This window comes from Sorex fumeus, unplaced genomic scaffold, assembly GCF_029834395.1.
Source record: "Sorex fumeus unplaced genomic scaffold, SorFum_2.1 ptg000014l, whole genome shotgun sequence".
Taxonomy (NCBI): Eukaryota; Metazoa; Chordata; class Mammalia; order Eulipotyphla; family Soricidae; genus Sorex; species Sorex fumeus.
The window spans coordinates 15,377,528-15,403,331 of NW_026606071.1; the positions used below are offsets into that span (position 1 = coordinate 15,377,528).

The window sequence follows — 25,804 nt, forward strand, 5'->3', positions numbered from 1 at the left end:
TCATTTTTTTTCACTCAGAGGAGATAATTCCAAGTTCTTTATTAGACAGAAGGTCTTTTATGATAAAGGCCTTTGTTAGCTCTCTGCATCCAAATTTCATACTCCCACATTCTCATGATCCTGGAACATAGCAGGCTATTTCAGAATTTCACACTTTCATACATGTAATACCTGCCTTATGTTTTTTTATTCTTTTTGGGTCACATCCAGTGATGCACATGGGTTACTCCTGGCTCATGCACACAGGAATTAACTCTTGGTGGTGCTCGGGGGACCATATGGGATGCTGGGAATTGAACCCGGGTCGGTCAAGTGCAAGTTAAATGCCCTACCTTCTGTGCTATCGCTTCAGCCCCCTACCTTATGTTCTTTACCCCCTTACTCATTCGATCACTTCCTTTTCATTCTCAGAACTAGTAAAAGTCTTACTGTCTTTCTAAGGATACTTTTCCTGTTCTCTTTTTCATCAGGGACCTCATTTCTCCCAAGTGTCCTCTATTTTATTTCTGTGTATCCCCTCTCATTCACTATTTGATAATGCTTTATTCTTGATGTTTTTTTCTCATATTATGTGTCTTCAAGGGACTTCTCATACTGATGCTGAACTTACACAGAGAGAAAAGGATTCCAGAAACTAAGATTCCAGTTATCATAAGATAACTGAAAACTTTGTAATTTTTATGTGTATATATATATACATATGTATGCACACACACATATATACACACACACACATACACACACACACACTTTTATCTTTGAGTTTCTTCCTTTGTGAATCATTGCCATTTTCATCACAGTCACTTTTTAAGTATTTAAGTATTTAAAGTATTTGTTAAAGATAAAATAATTAGTAAACAGTGGAGCTGGATGTAAACTTTGTTCTGTTTTTAGTATCAATAGTCCCCGTGTTCCGTGTAGTCACCATTTGACACTTATATGCCACTGGAGAAAACCTCACATGTCCATGATTCTCTTTGACCCTATTTTCTCATGGGGTTTATATTTTGTTCTTTGTTTTCTTCTTTCTTATTCTGAGGAATTTCATTTTCCCTGGTAAACTCCTACTTGGCCTTAGTTTTTCCCACCATGGAATTCTGCTTCCCTAGTACACAGACAGGCATCCACATACAACAGAAGATAATATGGATTTAGCTTTTTTCCCTTTCCTCTCAGTTGTTCAGTAACTACTTTATTTATCTCATCTTTTGTCATGCAACTGGTGACTGTTTTCAGGGTTATGAATGAAGCTGTATAACTTTCCACATCAGGTTTTAACTCCCTCCGGCTACTTTTTACCTATGCATAGAGTGGAAGGGCAGTGAAGACACATGTACAAAAATATGCTGAGCATATGTTGTATCCAATTCTGTGCTGATCCAGTTCTTCATCCTTTATTGCTAGAGCTCTCCTTTCATTTTTCATTATGACAGTTAAAAAAATTGCACATTGTATGAGATTAATGATTTTCACTTAATTAAATAATTTGAATCTAAACCTAGAAAAGAATATTTAAAATTGCCCTAGTGACCAGAGGACTGGCTGTGGTCGCTCCGGCACCACTGGGCCTGAGTAGCAATTACTCATCACTGGACCTGAGCATTGAACTATCAAGCCAGCACTGCTAAGATGGTATGGCTAGAAGTGGCCACTGGGGTCCCTGAGCACAATTGAGAAACCCCCCTATTAATATGAAATCTTAAATAAAACAAGTAATTATTGGCTTTGTTTGCTCATAAGATAACTGAAAACTTTGGAATTTTTATGTATATATATATGTGTATACACACACACACACACACACACACTTTTATCTTTGAGTTTCTTCCTTTGTGAATCATTGCCATTTTCATCACAGTCACTTTTCAAGTATTTATCAGCAGTGCATGCGTCATATGCTTAGTGTTATAAATATATAAAAATGTCTTAAGAATTTTATTTCCTTCCTAGGTTTTTTTTTTTTTTGTTAATGCCCCAAACAGGCAAGAATTTTCTCTTTGGTCCTAGCTATTACACTTTTGGGAAAATATTCTCCTCATTTCTTTATCCAGTAGTTTAGAGAATTGGTAAAACGACTTTTGTGCATGGAAAGAAATGATATGTTTTATTTTACTTTTTCTTTTTTGGGTCTCACCCAGCGATGCACAGGGGTTACTCCTGGCTCTTCACTCAGGAATTACTCCTGGCAGTGCTCGGGGAACCATATCGGGTGCTGGGAATAGCATCTGGGTTGGTCGCATGCAAGGCAAACGCCCTACCCACTGTGCTATCACGCCAACCCCGTGGAAATGATATATTTTAAAGAAAATCAAAGTTTATGCTATGAAATTATAATCCAAAATTAGGCTTGTTGGGTTTAATTACATTTTATTTTAGGTATTTTGTGGGGCCTCTGAAGCAGTGCTCAGGAGGAAGGCCTGAGGCCATTCCTGGTGATACTCAGCTTGCACGTTCAAATATAGGACCTGGTGATATGGTAGAGCTCAAGCCCAGTGGTGCTATGGACCACCAGGGCTACCCTGGCAGTGCCTGGGACCAAGGTAGTTCCGGAGGTAAAACGTGGGTCCTTCCATATGTAAAACAGGCAGTCTTACCCCTGCATGATATCCTTAGCTCACCCAGTATTTATCTTATTTCAGAACAAATTTTAGCAACAATAATAAATAATAATAGATACTACTTATGACATGCTTATTCTCTTCTAGATAATCCAAATGCTTCATATGTATGAAAGCCTTTAATTTTAATAGTAACCTTATGATATAGGTAATTTAAATATCTCTGATTTATAGAACGGAAAACTGACTAGCAGAAATGTTTGGTAATAATTACCTTCTAAGGTCACCTAGGTATCGAGTGTGGAAGAGCCATAATCCAAACTCATTTTTATTGCAGTCACTTAGAGAGTCTGGACTTAGAGGCCTTAATTATAGCATGATAATATACATTTATTTTACACCTATTACAAGCTAATTTCATATACAATGTTGGAAAAGCACAGTGATGTTGATAAAAACATGCTATATAATAATTAAAATTCTAAGCTTACCAATTTATGACTGCAAAAGGCAGGTCTTCAAATTGAGAGAAAAGGGTTTGTTATTCATAGTACAACTGGAAAATTTTGCCAATTACCAGCTACTCGTTACTAGTATAGTTGGGTTTGGATGACAAACGTGAGACACAGATTGGAGCATCAGGAGAGGGGTAATTATTTGGTTTTAGGTTGTAAACTCCACTCCAAACATTCATATATTGAATTCCTAACCCCAGCATTTCAGAACATATCTGTATTTGAAGGTAGGGTCTTTACAGAAGTAACTTAGTCAAAATAAGGTCATGAGGGTGGGCTCTGATTCAGTACAACTAGAGTCCTTAATAGGAGAGGAGATTAAACACAAGCACACAGAAAGGGAAAATCCTGTGAGAAAAGAGGAAGAAGATGTCCATCTACAAGCCAAAAAAAGAAGTTTCAGGAAAAAACAACAACAACAACAACAAAAGGAAACTAATGCTTCAAACACCTTGCTAATGGATTTCTAGCCTCTCTTTGTTATACAGTAACATCCATCTAATCTATACTACTTTGCTTTGGAAATTCTAGCAAATGCACAAATTATATTCAGTCAGTATAGACTGTTAACACAAGTACATCACAGACTAATGCTTACTGATTTTGGCAGCCTTTTTCTCTTACTTTGTCCTCTTTACCAGCTCACCCCCTACTTTTGTGTCATAATCCCCACTTATGTAGAATTTTGTCTGTGGCTCTTTGTAAGGTCCTAGGCACAAGCCCAGGGTGATATGACTCCTGATTAAAAAAATGCTTTCATAGACTTAATGTTTTAACAACAGATACATATTTCTCACCATTTGGTGGCCTAGGTTGTCTGAGAGCAGGGTTTCAAAGTATAATGCTTGTGACAGGCTTCTGGTTGGTTTCCTCACATGGTAGAATGTGAACTTGAGTTTCTAGGTCTCATTGAGTTGCCAGTCACAGGGTGTACACTTAGGAGCTTTTCCAGATCTAATTACATTCCAAAATCTTCATCTACAATTGCTATCATATTGTGGAGTGAGGCTTCAACAAATGAATTTTGGAGGGACACAAACATTCAATCCATAGAATTGACCCAAGGAAAGAAAGATTGAAAGATAAATTTAACAGAGTTTTATAATATAAAACCAATTAGGAACACCATGCCCAAATAATTTTCTATTGAGCATTGACTAAATATAAATTAACCCTGTTATATTTTAATGTGGGCTGGAGTGGATACCACTGGATAGCACAGTGGTAGGGCATTTGCCTTGTGCGCAGCCAGCCCAACCGAGCCGGGTTTGATTTCTCCGCCCCTCTCAGAGAGCCCGGCAAGCTGCCGAGAGTAGCACCCGCACAGAAAAGCCTGGCAAGCTACTCATGATGTACTCAGTATGCCAAACACAGTAACAACAAGTCTCACGGTGGAGACGTTACTGGGCCCGCTTGAGCAAATCAATGACAACGGGAGGACAGTGATATATTTTAATGTGACATGAGGTCCCTAAATTCACACGAGTTTTGTGTTTTTCTTTTACAGAGGTCAGCATCCCCAGTATTGTTTAAACTCTGTGTTATCTCTCCGGCCACATGAGTTGTTCTTCGTGTGGGAAGACAGGACTGTCTCAGTAGTTTTATTGAGGAAAAAAATTCAACTGAACCACATTTCCCACCAGATATATCCATTATGAATCCATTGGCTTCTGCTTCCCTGGTATATCCTTGTAATCTCTCCACTTGACATGGAAATTCCTGCTAGCATCATTGTCAGTCTTACTTTTCAAAAAGGATTTTATTAAGAAGGACCTGACTGCAAAGCATGGGACAGTATATTAAAAGATGGGCTAGTTTTGGAGGGAACTGATTCTTCCTGATCAAGTTATAAATCAGAAAAATGAAGAACCAGGGAGATCGTACAAGGAGTAGGATGCTTGCCTTTCACAAAACTGAACTGCTTTCAATCCCCAATAACCTATATGCCCCCACCCCCCATTTACCACCAGGAGTGATACCTGAGCACTGCAATGTGTGACCTAAAAGTCCCAAATAAAAATCAGAAAATGATATTTTGCTAGAATGGATGGCAGTTGTTCTGGGAAATGCTGGACGTAGATAAACACGTATTCAGTGGGCCTCACTTTATTTCCTCTGACTGTTCTCTGGAGCTCTGTGTGGTATTTAACAGCGGGAGGCAGCCTTTGCACTTAAGAAGAGAGTGCTCTTGAGGGAGATGAAGATGTTCAAACCCGCAGGCCATAATGAGTTATCTAACAACTCCTGTTATCTAACAGTAACTGTGGCAAGGGCATTGTTAGGAAAAAGCCTGTAGAGAATGAAAATTAACTGGACATAGTTCTCTATATTACTAAGGATTGTGACACCTTTGAATCACTGTTGTTAAGTGTGAACAAGTTTCCTGACTGGAGTTCATTTAAATAAAAATAATTAAAATGAAATGGAATTATATATTCAGTTTTCTCAATAGCATTAGTCACATTTTAAGTTCTTGGTGGCTTCCTGTGGCTAGTGACTACCATACTAGATAATAGGTATAGGGAGCATTTCCATATTTACAAAAATGTCTTTGGCCAGCCCTCTCTAGGCTACGGTGTTATGCCAGAATTATAAAGTAAAATAAGAAAATCCTTAGCTAATAAATTCGCGGGGAACAGAATATATATATATATATATATATATATACACACATATATATATCTATATCAAAATAGTTCACTATCGGCTCCACGCCACAGTGAAAATCTCATCTTAGTCTGGGCTTCAAAATGAGGAATGGGGCTTGATTCTTAAACCAGAGAGATTTCCTTTTCCTCTTGGTAATATAGATACTGAGGTTTTCTATACTGAGTGATTTTTTAAAAATTTTATTTAAGAGTAATTTGTCCTTAGAGGTTGTCCGTATTTTCCTTTTTATTTAAAAATATCTAACTATATTAAATAAACATCCTGTGGTTTGTAGATATGAGTGTTGGAGACTGTTATTTTTAAATAGTGTAGCAATGTTTGGATTTTTCCACAACTGAGAGAACTAATCTCCACTTAAGTATAGTCAATCTCTATTTTTCCAAGTGCAAAGGGAAAAAAGGAAAAAAAATGTGGGTAGAGAAAAAAAAATCTGTAATGTTTTGATACCATTGAACTTGACATTAGTGGGAAACTTCATTCAAATATGCAACTTGAAGCTGAGGATTAAAAAAATATTCATAGTGGGGAATATGCTTTCTTTGCCACACCTAAAGGTCACCCTTTGAAGGGAGCAGAGTAGGCTGCCAGGATCCATTGATTTCTCTCTAGAATAAGAATATCCTCTGGCAGGTGTCAGCCTAACTGTTCATACACATAAATATGGAAAGTTCAAGGAAGAGTCGCCTTTGGGATCCTGCTGGTAGGTGATAGAATGCTTCAGTGTGTTTCTTCTAAACATCATTTGTCTTAAGCAGCACAAAAATACAATCATCTGAAATAAACAAATACAGACAACTATTTTCATTAGCAGAATATTTTCAAGTCTCTAGTGTAACAAAGTTTTAAAATCCTGTGGAGGTATTTACAATTTTCAAAATTTTCAAATATGCCTTTTATGAAGTTGCTTTATTGTGTTTAGTAAATTGTTTTCAGTTATACCTTACTTTCCTTCTTCTATTTATTATTGTGCAAAGATAACATGCTTACAACAATGTTACTGTTAGCACTCATCACTTTTGATATTAGTTTCCACTTTCTCCTGGATGTCATGATAATCTTTTGGATATATATTTTCCAAGTTCCAAGTTCCTCAGAAAAATATGTAAAACTGGAAAAAAGTAGGGGTAAGCTCTCTGCTGCTGTGCCATGAGGATTTCACGAGACTGTGTTTAGGGAACCATCCTTATGAGGGCGCTTTTCTTATTTCCATTTGGATCCCAAAGCTAAGGAGCACATACGTTAAGCACATATACTAAAAGAAAATGTGCACATATTGTGCACACATAGTAAGAGAAAATGATTGATGGGACAACTTTCCACAAAGATTGGTGAGTGGATATTTCAGAGACAGGAGAATAGGAAAAGGACAAAGGGGAGTGACCGTGAAGTAGACACCTGCAATTCTTCAGCTTATGTACCATCATTATTGTGAATTTTATACATGCATTTTATAAATTTTTAGGTGTTCATACATTCCTCCATGCTAAGTCATAATCCTTATCAAGTAGAACTTTATATCTTATGACTATCAAAAATTACTTAAACTGGAGATATTTGCATCATTTGGGTTAAATTGTACATAATAAATCTTTCCAAATGGTGGCATAAATAGACTTCCTTACACATTGAATATGCACAAATACTTTCTTAAGAATACTTTTTAGTTACACAAAGCAAACTTCATTGGACATTTTAGTTAGCATTTTGTTTGTAGTTATTTTTTACTCCTCTCAGAAAACTGTGAGGACAAGTAACAAGATTATTTTTCCTTGAAGAGGTGTGATTATTTAAAATTTTACTAATTTATTTGAACACAGAAATTTGCATACAGTGTTCCTTTCTGAGTACACTGATTTAAATGCTTTTGTATGCAAGATAGCAATATGGTAACAATTTTAGTAACTTTAAATTTCAGAACTTCTTTGCAATCTTGTTCTGACTAAGGTACAACTCTCCATGGACACAGAGGATTAAACCAAGTGGTTTTAGGTCATTGACAACTTTTATAGAACTCGCTTTTAGTGGACAGACAGAAACTCCCTAAGGCCCCAAACGGCAGAGCCACCTGGTGGACGATACGGGAATTCCCTTTCTGGAAGTAGGGCCATAAATGTAAGATCATATGAGCCAGTGTTTTCCACTGCTTTTTGGTAGTTTGACTTATATTTGCAAATTAATTAACTTTATATTATTTATCTGATGAATCATTTACCGCTTCACACCATTAAAGGAATGATAAAAATCAAGCTTGTGCTTTAAATTCTGAAATAAAGAGAAAAATGATTCAGATAGGCATGCCAATTATGTGACTGAATTTGCAAATAAACTATCAATTCTGAGTAGAGGCTTTTAGTTATTATTTTTCATATATCATGTCTTTAGTTTTCGTAATTCCTTGTCCAGCCTAACCTTGTTTAGACACACAGAAAGGCTTTTGTCAAAGTCTCTCAACTCCTCTCCAGTTTTTCTCCTTTCTTTTACTTTCTCCTTCCTACACAGTCAAACTTCTTCACGAAGTTGTTTACACTTGCGGTATCTACTTCCTTACCTCCCACGCACTCCTTGGCCAACTTTAATCTGTCTTCTCCCCCCTGACATGCTATTAAATCTTTATCACCAAGATCCCCAGTCACTTTCTTGTCACAAAATAATTGTCTCCTTGGGTACTTTCTCTGATTCCTGCTCCTTCTCACAGCATTGCTTACCTCAATTTCTGGGACAGCCACACTCTTCATCTCCCTCCTACATTTCTGGCCCTTTCTTACCAAGAATTTTCAGATTATCCTTCCTTTCCTCCTCTGCAATGCTGATGTTCCTGGGTCTTCTCTTACTCTGCTCTCTCCCTGGATCATACACCTTATGCAAAGTATTTTAAAATCGATTTTTCCTCTCTGATGTTCGATGTGGGCTGGAGCGATAGCACAGCGGGTAGGGCGTTTGCCTTGCACGCAGCTGACCTGGGTGACCCAGGTTCGATTCCTCCATCCTTCTTGGAGAGCCTGGCAAGCTACCGAGAGTATCTCGCCCCCACGGCAAAGCCTGGCAAGCTACCCGTGATGTATTCTATATACCAAACACAGTAACAAGTGGCACAATGGAGACCTTAGTGGGCTCGCTTGAGCAAATATATGAACAACAGGAGGACAGTGACAGTGACAGTGACAGCTGTTCAATGCAAAATCCCTATCTTTGATCCAGTTTCTTTCCTTATCCCTAGATGACCCTATTTCCCCATCTTTTCCTACCTCCTACCCACAGGAATCCCACTATGGCAACCTCTCTACTCCATTCATATCTCTTGCCTGTGATCAGCTATTATGTATGGTGTCTCCTCAACTCAATGAATGAATGATCACTCACAGATCCAAGCAAGAATCCTGGCCATTATCCTTAAATTTACCCTCACATCTAGCTCTAATAAAATATTAAGTATTTCTGGGCCAACCTAAAAACAAACCATGTCTCGATTCTCTTCATTTGTTAGTTGATCAGTGAAAAGTCCTTCTCTCACACGCCCCACCTCCACTTTCCTCTACAACACAGGAGCTGAGATGACCTTCCTAAACTTAAATTTGGTTCTGGTCCTTTCACCATCTTAGACCCCTTCCAAGACCTGCTTTCTAAACTCCCTAGTGAAGCCCTAGTTTTTTATAGCTTTGCTGCTATCACATTCCTCTTTCCTGAACCACCCTATCCACACCACTTTTTCTAGTTCCTCATGACAAGGATGGTGTTGTAATGCTTATCAGTCATATGGCTGTGCCTTCTGTTTCTAATGTGTGTCTTTTGCATGTTAGCTGTTCACTCAGCTACCAAATCCTCAACTTTGCGTTACTTGTCCTGCCACCCCCCCCCCCCCTTCTCAATAGAATTGGTGTTTTTGCCACGCATTCCTTGTGTCTTGTTCCTCTTCTTTGAATGCTTTAATTTCTCTAGATAGTGTTTCTTGTTTAAGATTAAATGATGAATTTCACAGCATGAACCCAAATGGGCTGGAGCAATAGCATAGCGGGTAGGGCGTTTGCCTTGCAAGCGGCCAACATGGCCTACCCGAGTTCAGTTTCTCCACCCCTCTCAGAGATCCCAGCAAGCTACCGAGAGTGTCTTACCCGCAAAGCAAAGCCTGGCAAGCTACCCATGATGTATTTGATATGCCAAACACAGTAAGAAGTGGCACAATGGAGACGTTATTAGACCCGTTCGAGCAAATCAATGAACAACGGGAGGACAGTGACAGTGACAGTGAACCCTAATGAAAAAATAATAGATCTAGTCTATAACTCATAGAACTTCTCTTTAAATCCCCATGTTTAATAGAGATGGAAACTGAAGCCTGCAGAAGTTAGTGATTTTCATAAGGTCATTTTGCTGATTCAGAATTTGCTAATCATTCCTCCCACTGCAGAAAGCACCCACGACCTTTCTATTCCTTTGACAGATTCTGACTTTCTCTACAAGAAGTTTAGAGAGACTAATGGGAACAAAGACATAGTTGAAACCTCATTTTGCCCCAAGTGGTGGCATTAAAATTATAACAAATCTGTTATTTTTCATTTAGAGTAAAATTCTAACTATACCTGAGTTATAGGGAGCACCACTTGTAACACTGTAAGAAACTTTATTTCTGGGAAAATGTGCAGCCTCACAGACTCTTACTAGAAGAGCATAACAAATCAAGTGTATTGGGGATTGTGTTTTCTTTTTCTCACAGGAGTGTGAATTTTTCGCCAGAGTGTTGTAACTTTAGCAGAAGAGAGTTGAGTTCCTTTCCTCTGCATGTTTTCTTGCACCTCCTTCTGTTGGTCACTCAAACTCTGAATTTCTCAGGTCCACTTCATGAGGGAGTCAATTTGATGGGCTTGACTATGATCCTTGCTGTTTGGAGTCAAGGTAGTTTGGGGGCCAGTGGTCACCGTTGGGCTGTGTGTGGACAGTTTAACCAGTTTTGACCACAGAAGTAGTGTTATAGTACAAAGGAGGGCTATCCTAATTTAGATCAGCCTGTGGCTATTTCCTTTAACAGAATCCCTGCACATGGACAGAATCACACAGACTTGTCAAATTGGTATTCTGGGTTTTCAACCCAATCTTAATGAAAACTTTCACAAAAATAAGGCCTTTATTTGTGCAGATACAAAGCCTAAAAACTATCAACTACTAAAATAATCTTGGATTGAATACCACCGTTCTCTTCTATTTTTTCTTATTGGTTGATTTTTATAGTCATCAATTTTGGGAAGTAATTTGAGGCCTTGACAGGAAAAACATTTGGGGAAGCAGCAATACAACACTAACAAAATTGAATGGTTTTGAAGAATATATGGTAATTTCTTCATATATATTCATTTGTATAGTTTTCTTAAAATAAGAATGTAAGAGGAACCATACTCGACATTCAGCAGGAATGTTGTGAAAATTAGATGTGTTGATTTAATGGTATATACTCCATCAAGTGGGCTGGAGCAATAGCACAGTGGTAGGGCATTTGCCTTACACGTAGCTGGCCTGGCTGAACTGGGTTCGATTCCTCCACCCCTCTTGGAGAGCCCGGCAAGCTACCGAGAGTATCTCGCCCGCACAGCAAAGCCTGGCAAGCTACCCTTGATGTATTCAATATGCCAAACACAATAACAACAAGTCTCACGATGGAGACATTACTGGTCCTGCTCGAGCAAATTAATGAAAAACAGGAGGACAGTGACAGTGATAGTGACTCCATCAAGTGTACGCTATTGAAGCCACAGAAATGCTCATCTTTCCAGGAAGTGGGACTTACTGTGAACTCAATAATGAGTTTCTCCATGCACATGTCTGAATCTTGCTTTTACTCTGAATTCACATAACTGAATTTCAAAGATGCTAATAAAATGTGAATTTTGATTAGATTCTGGATTTTGAAAAAAAAAAACAAAACTACCAAAGATATTTGGAGGAAGGTGAATATATATTGCATTAGAAACAAGTTTACTGAAAGAACATTGATTTCACAGAGTACTAATAGTATCTGACTGGAGCGATAGCACAGTGGTAGGGCATTTGCCTTGCACGCGGCTGGCCCAGCGAGCCGGGTTCGATTCCTCCTCCCCTCTCGGAGAGCCCGGCAAGCTATCGAGAGTATCTAGCCGGCATGGCAAAGCCTGGCAAGCTACCCGTGGCGTATTTGATATGCCAAACACAGTAACAACAAGTCTCAAAATGAAGATGTTTACTGGGCCTGCTCGAGCAAATCGATGAACAATGGGAGGACAGTGCTACAGTGCTACTAATAGTATTTGGGGTTTTTAGACTGTCCTTATTTTCATAAATTCTTACTAAGATATTTGGGGTGAAGTATGTATGTAGAGAGAGAGTTGATTAAGCCAAAATGGTACAATATGAACAATTTGGAAATATAGATATTATTTCAACTTTGTATAGGGAAATTTATTTCAGGTGAACATGAAGGACTGAGGGAAAATATGTACTTAATTGCTTAATGTGGATGGCTTGAGTTTGTGCTCTGAAAGTTGAGCTAATCTCAGATTAGGAAAACACATTGTGACATTTCCTTGGAGTAACAGAATGCCCTGATGAATTTGTGGAACCAACAACGAACATCTCATTATTGATAAAATCTCCAAGAACTCTCTGTGGAGTAAACTGAGTTGACTTCATAATTTGATGATATAAGAAGTAGCACATTTCATTTAGATTCGCCTCAGTGTCATTAATCAAAAAAAGAAAATAGAAGGAAAGAGAGAAAGAAAAGAAAGAAGATTTGTACCACTAAAATAACACTGTTTGTCAGTTGTAATTTTTAAAAAGAGATTCACTAGATGTAAAGTATAAAATAATTGCCTCTTAACAATGTCTTGCTAAGAGCTATTTGGCCACAAATGACACTGAAATATTATGTCAGTATAAATGAGTGCCCACAGGGTCATTGAATGGACTGTCCATACACACATGATGATGCATTTCCAAAAAGAACAATTCCAGCCTATTTAAGCATTATGATTTTGTAGAGAATCAAGAATAAATGTCGTTGGCAAGAGGTCATATCTAAAGCAGAGGAGATAGAGCTGCCATTGGGCTCAAGGACATGTACTCAGGAGATAGAAAATGGGATCCTGGTGTTGTGAAACTCAGGACTAGATGTCCAGCAAAACCACTTGTACTTTACTGAAATCTGTAGCACTATGGAGGCAGTTCATTCACTGAAGCTATTTGGTAATAAGTTCATTCCAGTTGTTACCATTGTTATTTTTTCCCACAGGCATGTTCTGACCTTTACTCAGGTTTATCTTTTGGGTGAATCATGAGGTCAATATTTTAAACAACACGACAAGTAATTTTTAACAGGAAACCTTAGCAATCAAATACCATGATGCATTTTATTCATTTTAAAATGTAATTATTATTACTATTTTTTTATTGGAAACCACACCTGGAGATCCTGAGGCTATTCCCAGCTCTGTGCTTAGAGACTATGAGGTATTGGCCTCCAACTCAGGCCTCTTGCATGTCAAGTATGTATTCAGACTATTTAGTTATCTCTCCAGCCTTCAAAATGCATATTTAAAACATCCTCCTAATATTAGCAACTGTCTCTACAATCTTTGCTCTGAGATTTAGAACAGGCTACATATTTTAAACTGCTACAAGTGATTTTTTGATAGAGTTATAGCATGTCTAGAGGCTTCTGTAGAAGAAACTTCTATATTTGACTTATGGAACTAATGACAGTTGTATTAATTCAGATTATATGATCATTTGTTATGCAAGGAAAGTTAGCTTGAAATATTGAGTTTTGTGTGTATGTGTGTGTTTTTTGCTGATGCTCTGAATTCTTTGAACGTTTCATTGAAATTCAAAATTAATTACCTTTGTCAACTTGCTAAAGGTTAATATTAATCTTTTGTCTTTTCTTATTAGATCTGTTGACATAGAGGCATATGATCACAATAATGGGAAGGAAAGAGCAGACATCAGGGGAATTAACAAGCAGTGACTTCTTATTGTTTTATTGAATAGTTTCTTTGTCAAAATGACTGCAGGAGAATTCTCACGATACCAGTATCATTACACAAACCTAAATTCATAAAGATTTCTGCAGTTGAACCATATTTTTAAAGTTTAGCTGAGGATTTTCTTTTATTCAGCTTACTGGTCTTGAAGCAATTTTGTTGACATTTTGTGTAAGTGGATTAGGCGTGCAGTCATTTGCCCTAAGCAGACAGATGGCTTCTTAAAACTAACACCCTCCCAGGAATCTATCTTATGGTATCTTCAGTAATATAATGAGTCTGTCACAGAAGATAATGTTTATCATTAATTTCTTGTGGTGACATATGATTTCAGTTCATTTTTACTTTCTCATATGGTTTAAATGAAACAGCTGTTTAAATTTTTTTTAATCCATTAGCAAACAGCAGCTTCAATGTTTTACACTGAGCAATGTTGTAACCTCTAAATCACAAATAAGAAAATAAGCTTTTGAGAAATAAAGAGAAAACATTCTAGACTTCCGGGGAGAAAGATACCACACTCCTTTTATTATTAGTCTATCTTTGACCAATTGTAAAATTTGTTCTTAGTAATAGTTTATCCATCTCACTTCTCCAACTTGGAAACCAAGTTTAAAAATGGTTTTTGTTTTCTCACATTTTATATTATAGAGTACAGTGGGCACCTATAACATTGCAAATGTTGTTTGTTGGTTTCCTGAAATATTATAATTTTCTTATTTTAAAAGAACAATAGCTAAAATCATTTGATTTTGTCACTCTAAAGTCAGTCATTGCTTAAATTTGTCAGGACTTAGGAACTCAGGGCTTACTTTGGCTCTAATCAGAGGTCACTCCTGGAAGTGTTAGGGGGCCATATGTGATGCTGGGGATTGGACAGGAAATGACTATATGTAAGGCACATGCTTTGCCCACTGTATTATTTCTCAGTCCCCCTTGCCAGTGCTTTAAATTCTAGGATTCAAGGGACATCAGCCTCTCTTCACTTTTTGCTGTGGGCAGTGTTGATGACACACATAGACAAAAATACCATGACAACTTCTAACCTATAATTGACTGAGTTAGATTTTATGAAACAATTATTTTCCTGATCAACTCCATAAAGACAGCTATAAATTGGCATTTAAAATGCATTTTGGTGGTTTTGTTATTTCGAGTCATTCCTGGTGACACTTGGGGTTCACTCCTGACTCTGTGCTCAGTACTCAATTCTTGCCCTTCTTGGGAATCATATGTGGTATTGTTGTTGAACTGTGGTGTGCTACATGCAAGACAAATGCCTTACCATCTTTTCTACCTCTCTTACTGTATAGATTTAAATTTATTATATGTATAATCTCTCTTAATTCCACAAAGTGGATATAAATTGATCTAAACACTTTGTGGACAAGGAAATGGAGTTGCTGAATGATCTTGCCCAAGGTCAAAAACTGAGTGGTTGAACCAGAATTTTCTTCTAAGCAGTATGTCAGTAAGGGAACAATAAATTCAACTGTATATTAGGAATATTGTTACAATAAACAGTAGTACAGATTGTTGAAACAGGAGAAAAACAGAGAATCACTAGAATCCAAGTTCTTTAATTACTCCTGACATTCTGGTTCTTCTCCTCAGCTTCTGTATATTGCCATCTTGGATAGCTGTATAATGTGGCAGGGATTTAAGGACTCTTGGATACTTTGTTTCTTAATTTAATTTTTTGGAGTGAAGGGGCTCATACTCAGAAGTATTTAGAGCTTATCCCTGAATCTGTGCTCAGGGATAATTGTTGATGAAGCCCAGGGGACCAGAGAGGGTGCCAGGAATTAAACCCAGTTCATTTGCATATAAGGGAAGACTACCATTTCTCTAGCAATGCTGCTAGGTACTTTAAGGAGGGTAAGTAGCTCAGCTGTCCTAGAACTGATAACATTTGGTACATGCTGTAATAAATGTGTTTTTTAATCGTTTCTTTGGATCAAATATCATTAGAATTTTTGTGATTTCATCTTTAACATGAAAACTAATCATCATCTTTACTCTTTCCCTGTTCATGAATCTTCTACAATGTTTTTGAATTTCAGTTGTATGAAAATTTGGCTCAGATAAAAATAATTAAATACTCCCAAACTGTACCGAGGAAAGAGGTGAAAATCTTATGTCAAAGTATGATCTAAAATATAATATTTATGCCTGATATATTCAGGAAGTTCTATCAGAATTTTTCTTTTTGGGTGGCTGGAGCAATTGCAACAGCTGGCAGTTTGCCATTACTGACCTGGGTTCAATACATCACACATAAGATGGTGCTCTGAACACTGACAGGATCATCCCTTAGCACCGAGCCAGGAGTCAGCTTTGAACACTGCTGAATGTGACCTTCAAACGAAAAAGGACAAAAGTAATGTTTTTCTTTTTAAAAAACATATAGTTCTTCAACTATTTTTTTGTTTCAAATTTATAAGATCTTCTGGAGGATATGTGTAAAGTGTCATGATATCTCCAAATGCAAAAATTTTGTTACAGTGAAGAAAAAGCATCTATGGACTTGGGGAAAAATCGCTGTTAGGTTTTATTGTTCTTCACACTTATTTCAGTGTGACTCTAAGTAATTAGACAATTTTAAGCTTTAGCTAGTGAGCTTTCTTGAGTTCATGTTTTTCATCTCTAAAGTCAAGAAATCATTATGGCTCTCCTTCTGATGTCTCAAAATTGAAATAATTACATATGAAATGATGCTGTCACTAAATGATACTTTATTGAATTGTGTTCTATTTTCAGTTGTTAATGATAATCTCAAGAGAGCAAACTTAAAAAAGCTAGTGCAAGTATAAGGAAAATGGGATGCATTAGGTAATTTTGGTATAGTTCCTTAGAAACAGTAACTTCTAGAATACTTCCCCAAACTATTTATATAAGTATCTATAAGAGTAAAAGTTCAGGTCTCAAAGATAACTTTAAAAGACCTCTATATCATATTTCACTGATTGTAAGATGCCAAAAAGAGAAGTGAGGATGCAATCATTCAAATTGTTCAGTTGTAATTTTCCCAGGGAAGTATTTCTTGATTTCCTTCACTTTGTGCTCTCATGGAATCGCATGCCTTTTCTTATAGCACAGAGCACAATTTAAAGTTACTTAGGTATACTGTGTGTTTGTTTTATTTATTAGTACCATATCTTTAACAAATTTTAAGTGCTCTGGGGGCAGGAAGGGCCTTTATGCTCACCATTGTTTCTTGCTAGCTTAGCGTTTCTCAGTGGATACAGTACTGCCCATAGATGGTGTTTGGGGAATGTATGGAAATAATTGGAGGGACTCTGACATTTAGTGGAAGCAGCCTTGAGTACAGGATATCCTGGATTGTGCAGGATGATGCAGTATACTCAAGAATTGCTCCATGTCCTGCAAAATTTTCTTAAGTTTTGCCTAACTTCCAAAATGAAAATTGGAGTACTTTAGTAAATAATATTAATATTTTAGAGTTTTCTATGTGGTTATATTTTTTTATCAAATATTCCATTGTGTTTTATTCTGAAATGTTGTATAATCCTTTGGGGGGTAGTTTGGGACAGACACAGTGGTAATAAGCGTTTCCTACTATGCTCTTTGCTTAGAGGTCACTCCTGGAAATGTTCAGGGGACCAAATACCTTGTTGGGGATCAATTCAAGGTTAGCCATGTGCAAGGAAAATGCTTTAATCCCTGAACTATCTCTCAGCACCTATCAAGTTTGATTTCTATTTGCTCAAGTGGGCACCAGTAATGTCTCACAACAAATTGTGAGACTTGTTACTGTTTTTGGCATATCAAATACGTCATGGGGAGCTTGCCAGGCTTTGCCGTGCAGGTGAGATACTCTTGGTAGCTTGCCGGGCTCTCTGGGAAGGGTGGAGGAATTGAACCTGGGTCAACTGCATGCAAGGCAAACTCTCTATCCACTGTGCCATTGCTCCAGCCCCCTATTAAGTTATTCTTAAAATATCTTTCAGTTGTCAGGGATATAGCTCAAAGGCCTGAAGTATATGCCATGTATCTACTAGGAACTGAGACACTCACTAGACACTGAATCCCATATACTAAATTGCAGCATTTTCAGTGGTTTTTCATAACCAACAATACAAAATATATTATTTCCATTCTGCTTTGGGGCAGAGTTTGGGGATTGGGATGGAAACATATGAAATATGGTGGTGAGAAGGCATAATGGTGGTGGGATTGGTGTTTGAATATGAAATGTAATCAAATATTGTGAACTACTTTATAAAATAAAGAAATTAAAAATAAAATATACTAAAATGAATCTATCACAAAGATAATTTAAGAAAACTAAGCTTTATAGAAAATTACAATATATAATGACTTTATCAAACATGCTCAGTAAACATACCATTTCTATACAATATTGAATTAAATTATGCAGTCACTAATTGAAAAAGCAGTGTTTCTTTGTTTTGAATTCTCTTTTATGAGTAATATAAAAATATACAAGTGAATACTCTTAATATGAAATATATTCAGTACCTATATTTTTGAGACAATGAGCCATAGCACAGTGGGTAGAGCGTTTGCCTTGCAAGCAGCCAACATGGCCGACCCGAGTTTGATTCCTGGAGACGTTACTGGGCCCGCTTGAGCAAATTGATGAACAACAGGAGGACAGTGACAGTGACCTATATTTTTAGGTTTCATGAAGTAAAATTAAATTTTTTAAGTGGTAAATGAAATGGGACTAAAATCTTTGGTTGGCAAGTTTTGTTGCAAAATAGAAAATCTGAGTGTTGATAACTAATTGTGACAGAAATTTCTATTTTGTGCAGTCAAGGTATTTTGCACTTAATTATTATGTCTATAGGTTTATTCCCCTGACTTTCGTTAACACCTTGTAAACATTACCTATTAGGTAGGCTTTCATTCTGAAGTGTGAGAATCTCAAGTCATCTTTGTATTATTTCACCAATATTCCAGATATGTAACAGCTAAAAAAACACATCTGATATGACAACACATTTTGCATCTGCTGTTTTAATTTCTCAAGTAAAGAGCATTGCAATGGTTGTTTCTATTTCATTATAGAAAAACACCCACCTTTTGAAATAATACAGGTATTTCCCCACAGCTTGGTTTGGGAGCTAGGAAAATAGTGGGAGGTGAATTGCCTATCACCAGGTAACTGGAGCAAATGAATCACTGCTGGTGCCACCGTGGTATCTGTGACTATCTTATACTGCAGTATTTTGGAGGTGATTTTTGCCAGTGGATGTAAGTGCTCATGTAAAATCAGTCTACCAGTCCACCATTTATGTGTGTGGAAAAATACCCACAGAAGCCTGCCTTGATACAGAGCTGAATTTGTTTATGTGTGCAATTGTGTATCTGCGAGGGTCTCTCCATTCCCAGAGTCTCCATTAGCTACTTTAAATATTTGTGGTGTGCTTAGACAACCCACGCATTTCCTTCACATGTGACAAGATGCTTGTAATGATATCCTCCTGCTCTTTGAGCACCAGTAGCTCAAGAGATAGTGTAGTTCATGGGAAAAAAGAATATGAAGGAGCCACAGATGTCTTTTGTGAATTACACTGTCAGATGATAGCCAATACTATTTTCAAAAATTGTGGTGAAATTGAATTTTCCCCCTGTTTTGGGGGTAGGGCATACCCAGTGGTTCTTGAATATGGGTGTCCTAAGTGCAAATCATGTCTCTAGTCTCTTGACCCATGAAACTGCATTTCTTTAAAACTTACATAATAAAAATCCTAAATGACTTTAATAGGTTGTAAAATATATAACTAATAGATAAATTATACTTATTATACTAGCTTCTTTTATGGTTATGACATAATCAGTTAATATATTCAAACTGATTTACACTTAATATATTACATTTTCTCAATGTTTGGTTCAGCTTAGCAATTGTGATATTTTATGATTGGTAATAAATGTATTAGTGGTAATAAAAATTCTGATATTATTGTTCAGCAGTCCAATTTACAATCCAAATTGCATCATCCATTTCTCGATTTCTAAATAATATATCTTAATTGAAATTTAACTCAGTTTAAGCATTTAAAAATGCTAAATGTCTGTTTTTAGAAGAACCTTTTAATCATACCTAATCTTCAGATTCCAGGTCTCTGTTGCTATCTTCTATGATTTTACATGTTTTTGTTGTTATTTGCTAATTGTGTTAGAATTTGCATAGACTTTTACATTTGGAAAGTGCATAACTGGAGGCTGACTTAATGGTTTTGCCTTTGAAGATTTTTGATGGTCTTCTTGTCCTATAAGTGTCAGTGTATTTGAATGCTCCTACTGCTCTACTTTGGGTTAGAGCCATCCTTCTAACATTTTTTTCTGAAGTCTTCTGAGAGCCATGAATGAATTCACATGGTACTGCTAGTGTATTGAAACCTGGCAATAGCTTGACATGTCTTTTAAGTTGAGTGTTCAGTGGTCAAATTCTACATTAGTTTTGCATTCATAATAACCCCAGATTTATTTTAGTATTCATAAGGTATTTTAGTTTATGTACTGCCAATAATAATGAATTCTCCTAGGCTTCACTCCTTTCTCTTTCTCAGTACTAGTTTGGAGAGAATATTCTTTAAAAACACACTTCACAATACTCTTTAAAAATGTATTACACACCAATATCTTTAAATGATTTAGGTCATATGAATATCTAATATGTGTTGTGGGAATTAACATTCAAGTCAGAGATGTTCTGGGGAAAGAGGTCTTGTGTAAATAAGCTTATTATGGGAAGCTTGAGAGGGGTGTGTGACAGAGAAGAGGTTGTTGGTCCAGGGAAATGAATGCGTGTAATTCAGGTAAAGGTCGTAATAAGCAAGAATGTCAGCATGGTGTCCATAATCTTTACCATATCTATTATTTTGCTGTAATAAGTCTTTCCTGGTTCTGATCCCTTAATAAAGAGGATTCAAGGAGTAGAGTCTTTGAGCCACAGAGCCAAAATTCTAGCTACTTTAAAAAGAGTAGATATTCCAGCTGCCTTTAAAAAATAGAAAACAAATTTGTGTGTTTTGGGGTAAACTCTTTCTCTTAGTCTTTCATCTTTTCTTCTATTCTTTGACAGTTTTATTTTTCTATTTTTCCCTGTGAAATGTGTGTGAAATGCAGCCAGGACATCTTGTCTCCTTGGTTATCAAGAGATGATGTATTTGTATTTTTGTTCACTGACACTGCTTTCTCCAATTGGCCATTGTTTTCTAGAGACTGGCTTCTATTTACCAGAACCGGCACTGTCTGGCATTTAGGCTTGGCTTCCACCTCTCAGAATGGATGAGATGATAATATGACTGATTAATTAGATGAATTTCATAAACTGTTAAAGGAAAAAATATGTGAGAATATTATACATTTGCAGTATCAAGCATAGCACTTTTGCATGTTTCACTGTTTCTTGCAATAAGGCAAGATGCCAATTTTGCTTTTGTTATGCTTTGAATGTTCTTGATGAAATTTTAGAAATGAAGAAAAAATGGAGCACTAAAAATAATAATCTGAAAATGAGTGTGGGCATAAACTCTTCACTAATAACCCCTTTATTATTTTTTAAAGAAAGGAATCTTTTTATTTGCAAAAAGAATAGAAAGCACTAATTTTGTGGATTCACTTTAAACAAGTTAATGAAATTAACATACATATTAACAAGATTTTTATTGATATAGTATTTATTTATTTCTATAGTATATTATATTTAGTATAGACCATGTTAATTACTATTTAAGTCACCTACTAACACCATATACTTGGTATTATTTAAATAAACAGAACTACATGGAAAGTATCATGTTAAGCGAAATGAGTCAGAAAGAGCGAGATAGACACAGAAAGATTGCATTCATCTGGGGAACATAAAGCAACAAAATGGGAGACTAACACCCAGGAGTGGCCGAGATTAGTACCAGGAATTTTGCTCCATGACTTGGAGGCCAGCCACACATGCTAGGGAAAAAGGAAGCTCAGGTAGAGAAGAGAGCACCAAATAAAGGGTGTTGTGAGGATCCTCCCAGGGTGGGAGAAGCATGTTGAAAGTAGACTATAGACCAAACATGATTGCCACTCAATGCCTCTCTTGCAAAACACTGTACCCAAAAGAAGAGAGAGAAAACAAGGGGGAATGCCCTGACACAGAGGCAGGGTGGGATGGGGAGTTTGGGGGGTGGGAGGGATGCTGGGACCTGTGGTGGTGGAGGATGGACACTGGTGGAGGGATGGGTACTCGATCATTGTATAACTGAAACCCAAGCACAAAAATTTATAAGTCTATAACTGTACCTCATGGTGTTTCACTAATAAAATTTTTTTTAAAAATTAAAAAAAAGAATTGTAAGGAAAGAAGAGGGATATTTTTATTATTTTTATAGGAAATAAAGTAAATGACCCAAGCAAAGCTGGTAGAGCTAAAAGCAAAACTAAGACATGCCGACTTGCCAGTGTGTTCTTGGCACACATTTCTTCCTCACTGTCTAGATCCCATCTCTAAGTTCAGCTTGTGTCACACGGACCACGAGTTTCCTTTCATCTGAGTTGTTTTCAGAGAGAACAATGAATAGGAGGCCTTAATGTTCTTGCAGCCAGCACATGATTTGCCTTGAAGAGATGCTCTGAAGACAATTACTAAATTTAACTTAAACTCCGAGTCTATAGCTTAGCTGCAATTGGATTCAGGGAAAGGTGGCTACTTTGAGTTTGTGTTTTTCACTTAGAGAAAAGAATTGGGAAAGTATCTATATCAGAGTTTTCTTGTGATAGTTGGATAAATAATAAAGGCAAAGCACAAGGAAGAGGGCCTGTACTAAGTAAACTTTATATGTATTATGATGATGACAATGAGGTTTCTTACTAAATACATAAATTCTCTAGTTCAGAGTGAATGAGAATTCATCTCAATGCTCAGAAACTAATTTACCTTAGAAAATTTATGTCTGTCTGATAGTGTACAATATCTTGCTTTTAGTCTTAAACTAAAAGACAAAAGTAGATGTGGAGTACAGCACTGAACCAAGAGACAGGTAAACTTAGTCCGAATATAACTACTCGTTTTGAACTACTGGTGACCTTAAACCAGCTCAATAACGGCATCAGGCTTAACTTTTCTTTCGTCTCTGTATTTAAACACTGTGCTCTAAAAAGTTGTTTATAATACATTTGTTGCAGGAATTCAATATTCCAACACTAATACCATCACCACTGTAACTTTCCCTTTACCATTTTCCTGTTTTCCTAACCATCCTCAAAGTTTGCCCCCTTAGCAGGCACAAAATAATTTGGTTTATAGTTTTCACTACAACTAAATGGCTAATGAAATTATCAAAAATTACTTTGGTAAAAGAAAATCTGTGAAAATTTTTATATCTCACAATGGGGTTAATTTAGTTCTGTCTGAGGGTTTATTAAGCTAAATGTTGCTAGTTGAGCATTTTGTGTTAATGTTTTTGCTTACAGAGCTTAGATGGCTTTCATGTTCTTTTCCCATCTAATTTGGTGAGCTCCTACTAGAATGTTAGAATTGTAGAATTTGTAGTTGTCACTCCAGAAACTTCAGGATATGTAACTGGGCCATGAGTTTACATGGCAGCAGTTCTGGAATGTGGGTGTGGCTACTGTAGGAAAGTATGGGGGGGTTGAGGGAGGCGGTCTGATCCTACTCTGAGGAGACCCCAGAGTTCTTAGCCTGAAGATGGATGTACCTACAGTTTTCTACATTTTGGCATCTCCACAGAACTTAATCATGAGGCAGTGGCATCCGGTCATTGGCATGACAGCAGCTGTCTGGGTATGAGTGTGATTGCTGGGGCCTCAGCAGACAGTGACTTGACCTGTCTCGTCCAGGGTACCCCAGAGTTTTCAGCCCAGAGACCGATGTACCCACAAACTCCTGCGGCTTGCTTGATATCTCTTGAGATTTCATTGTGAGTCTGTAAAGCTGGGCTGATGGATGAGCTTACATTTTGGCGGTTTTGGGATATGGGTGTGGCTTCCAGGGTTTCTGGAGCTACTGGAGTGGGGAAGGAGGAGGTCTGGGAGGCTGAGCTTCTTGAGAAAGCCAAGCTGTGCAATCTACACAATGCCCAAACCTACATCCAAAGCTCGTTCCACTACTGACTTAATTCAGGGTCAGTGTCCTCCCATTGTTCATCGATTTTCTTGAGCGGGCCCAGTAACGTCTCCATCATGAGACTTTGTTGTTACTGTGTTTGGCATATCGAATAAGCCATGGGTAGCTTGCCAGGCTTTGCCGTGTGGGCGAGATACTCTCGGTAGCTTGCCGGGCTTTCTGAGAGGGGCGGAGGAATCGAACTCGGGTCGGCAATGTTGGCTGCATGCAAGACAAATGCCCTACCGCTGTGCTATCACTCCAGCCCAATTCAAGGTATATTCACTTTTTAAAAAAAATTAGTCAAGGGGCTGGAGCAATAGCACAGCGGGTAGGGCATTTGCCTTGCACGCGGCCGACCTGGGTTCGATTCCCAGCATCTCATATGGTTCCCCGAGCACCACCAGGTGTAATTCCTGAGTGCAGAGCCAAAAGTAACCCCTGAGTATCTCTGGGTGTGATCCCAAAGCCAAAAAAAAATTAGTCAAGTTCTAATTTAATTTTTCTATTTGATTAAAGACTGCTACAAGTGTTTAGATATTAATATATATTTAATATAGAATGGACAAGTGCCGTAGTTTTAATTTAAAATGTTTATGTTTTTATTTTATAAACCATGGGGTTTTATAAATCTGGTTCATGCTTTCACAAGTTCTAAAATTTCAAGTGGGCTACTTAATCTTATCAAAATAATTTTTTCTGTAGGTTTAGTCTGAAAATATAAAAAAGTTCCATATCCTTTATTTTAATAAAAAATAATTTGGATGAATAACTCTGACCTTGCTATTATGGATTCAGAGTCTATATTGCTTTCCCAGCACTAATAGTTTAATCATAAATACTAGATTCTTTTGAATTCACTGAAGTTATGTACATACAAATAATCACCTGCATTTCTCTAACAATTATTAATTTTGTATTAACAGTATGCTATGTAGTATATTACTCGATGTTAATTTTTTCAATCATTAATTAGATTTCTACTCATTGATATAGCTTCTTTGTCCCTTTTTAAAATTTATTTTTATTGAATATCCATGAGACAGACCATTACAAAGCTGTTTATGATTGGATTTCAGTCACATAATGATCCAACACCCTCCATGAGTGCACACCTCCCACCACCAATGTCCCCCATCTCCTTCCCACCGTCCTCCAACACCCCCAGCCTGCCTCTATAGCAGGCATCTCTCGCCCCAACCCGTCTCTCCCTCTTTCTCCTTTTGTGCGTTACAGTTTGCAATACAGGTACTAAGAGGTCATAGTGTCTATTCAGGGAATACAGTTATTTTTATCAGGAAGGTAAGGCTGGAGTAGCTTTTATAACTAGGTGGCATCTTTGGGGTGTGGATATGACTTCTGAGGCTTCTGGAAGTACAGGGAAGTGGGGGAGGGCAGTCCATCCAAACCTGAGAAAACCTGGAGATTTCAGTCGCAAAACCTGGATACCAGAATTTTCAGCAGATTATAACTCGGTAAAGTTTGTTCAGAGATGGTGGTATCCGGCTTGGGGAATGATGGAGATTTTGGTATGTGGAAGCTAGCAGCAACTGGGGGCTCTGCTTGGGTGGGCACCAAGCTGATTCACCCCCGCCCCACCCTCTCTTTGATTTAACCCTATCTGTTCAACCTTGTGCAGGTCTGAGATTAACTTAGATTTTTTTTTTTATCTCTTTTGAGATTTATTTTATGGGTCTTTGAAGCAGGATCCATAGAAGAGCTTATATGGTGGTGCTGGAATTGGTTCATGGAGATGACTGCTGGTTCTTCCAGAAATGTTGGGAAATGGGGGGAGGTAGCCTATTCCAACTCCAAGAATGCCTGGAGATTTCAGTCATAATCTACATATCTAAATTTTCAATAGTATCTCAGTGTACATTACATTACTAGATGTTACTTTTATCAACACATTAATTGGATTTCTACTCTATTGATATGACTTTTTTGGCC

At 37.3% G+C, this 25,804-nt stretch overlaps 1 protein-coding gene across 1 annotated transcript in view; it reads left to right on the forward strand.

Moving 5' to 3' along the window:
• The window catches only part of PLCL1 (phospholipase C like 1 (inactive)), a 372,506-nt gene that overhangs the window by 344,407 nt on the left and 2,295 nt on the right, over nucleotides 1-25,804 (forward strand). The window lies entirely within an intron of this gene.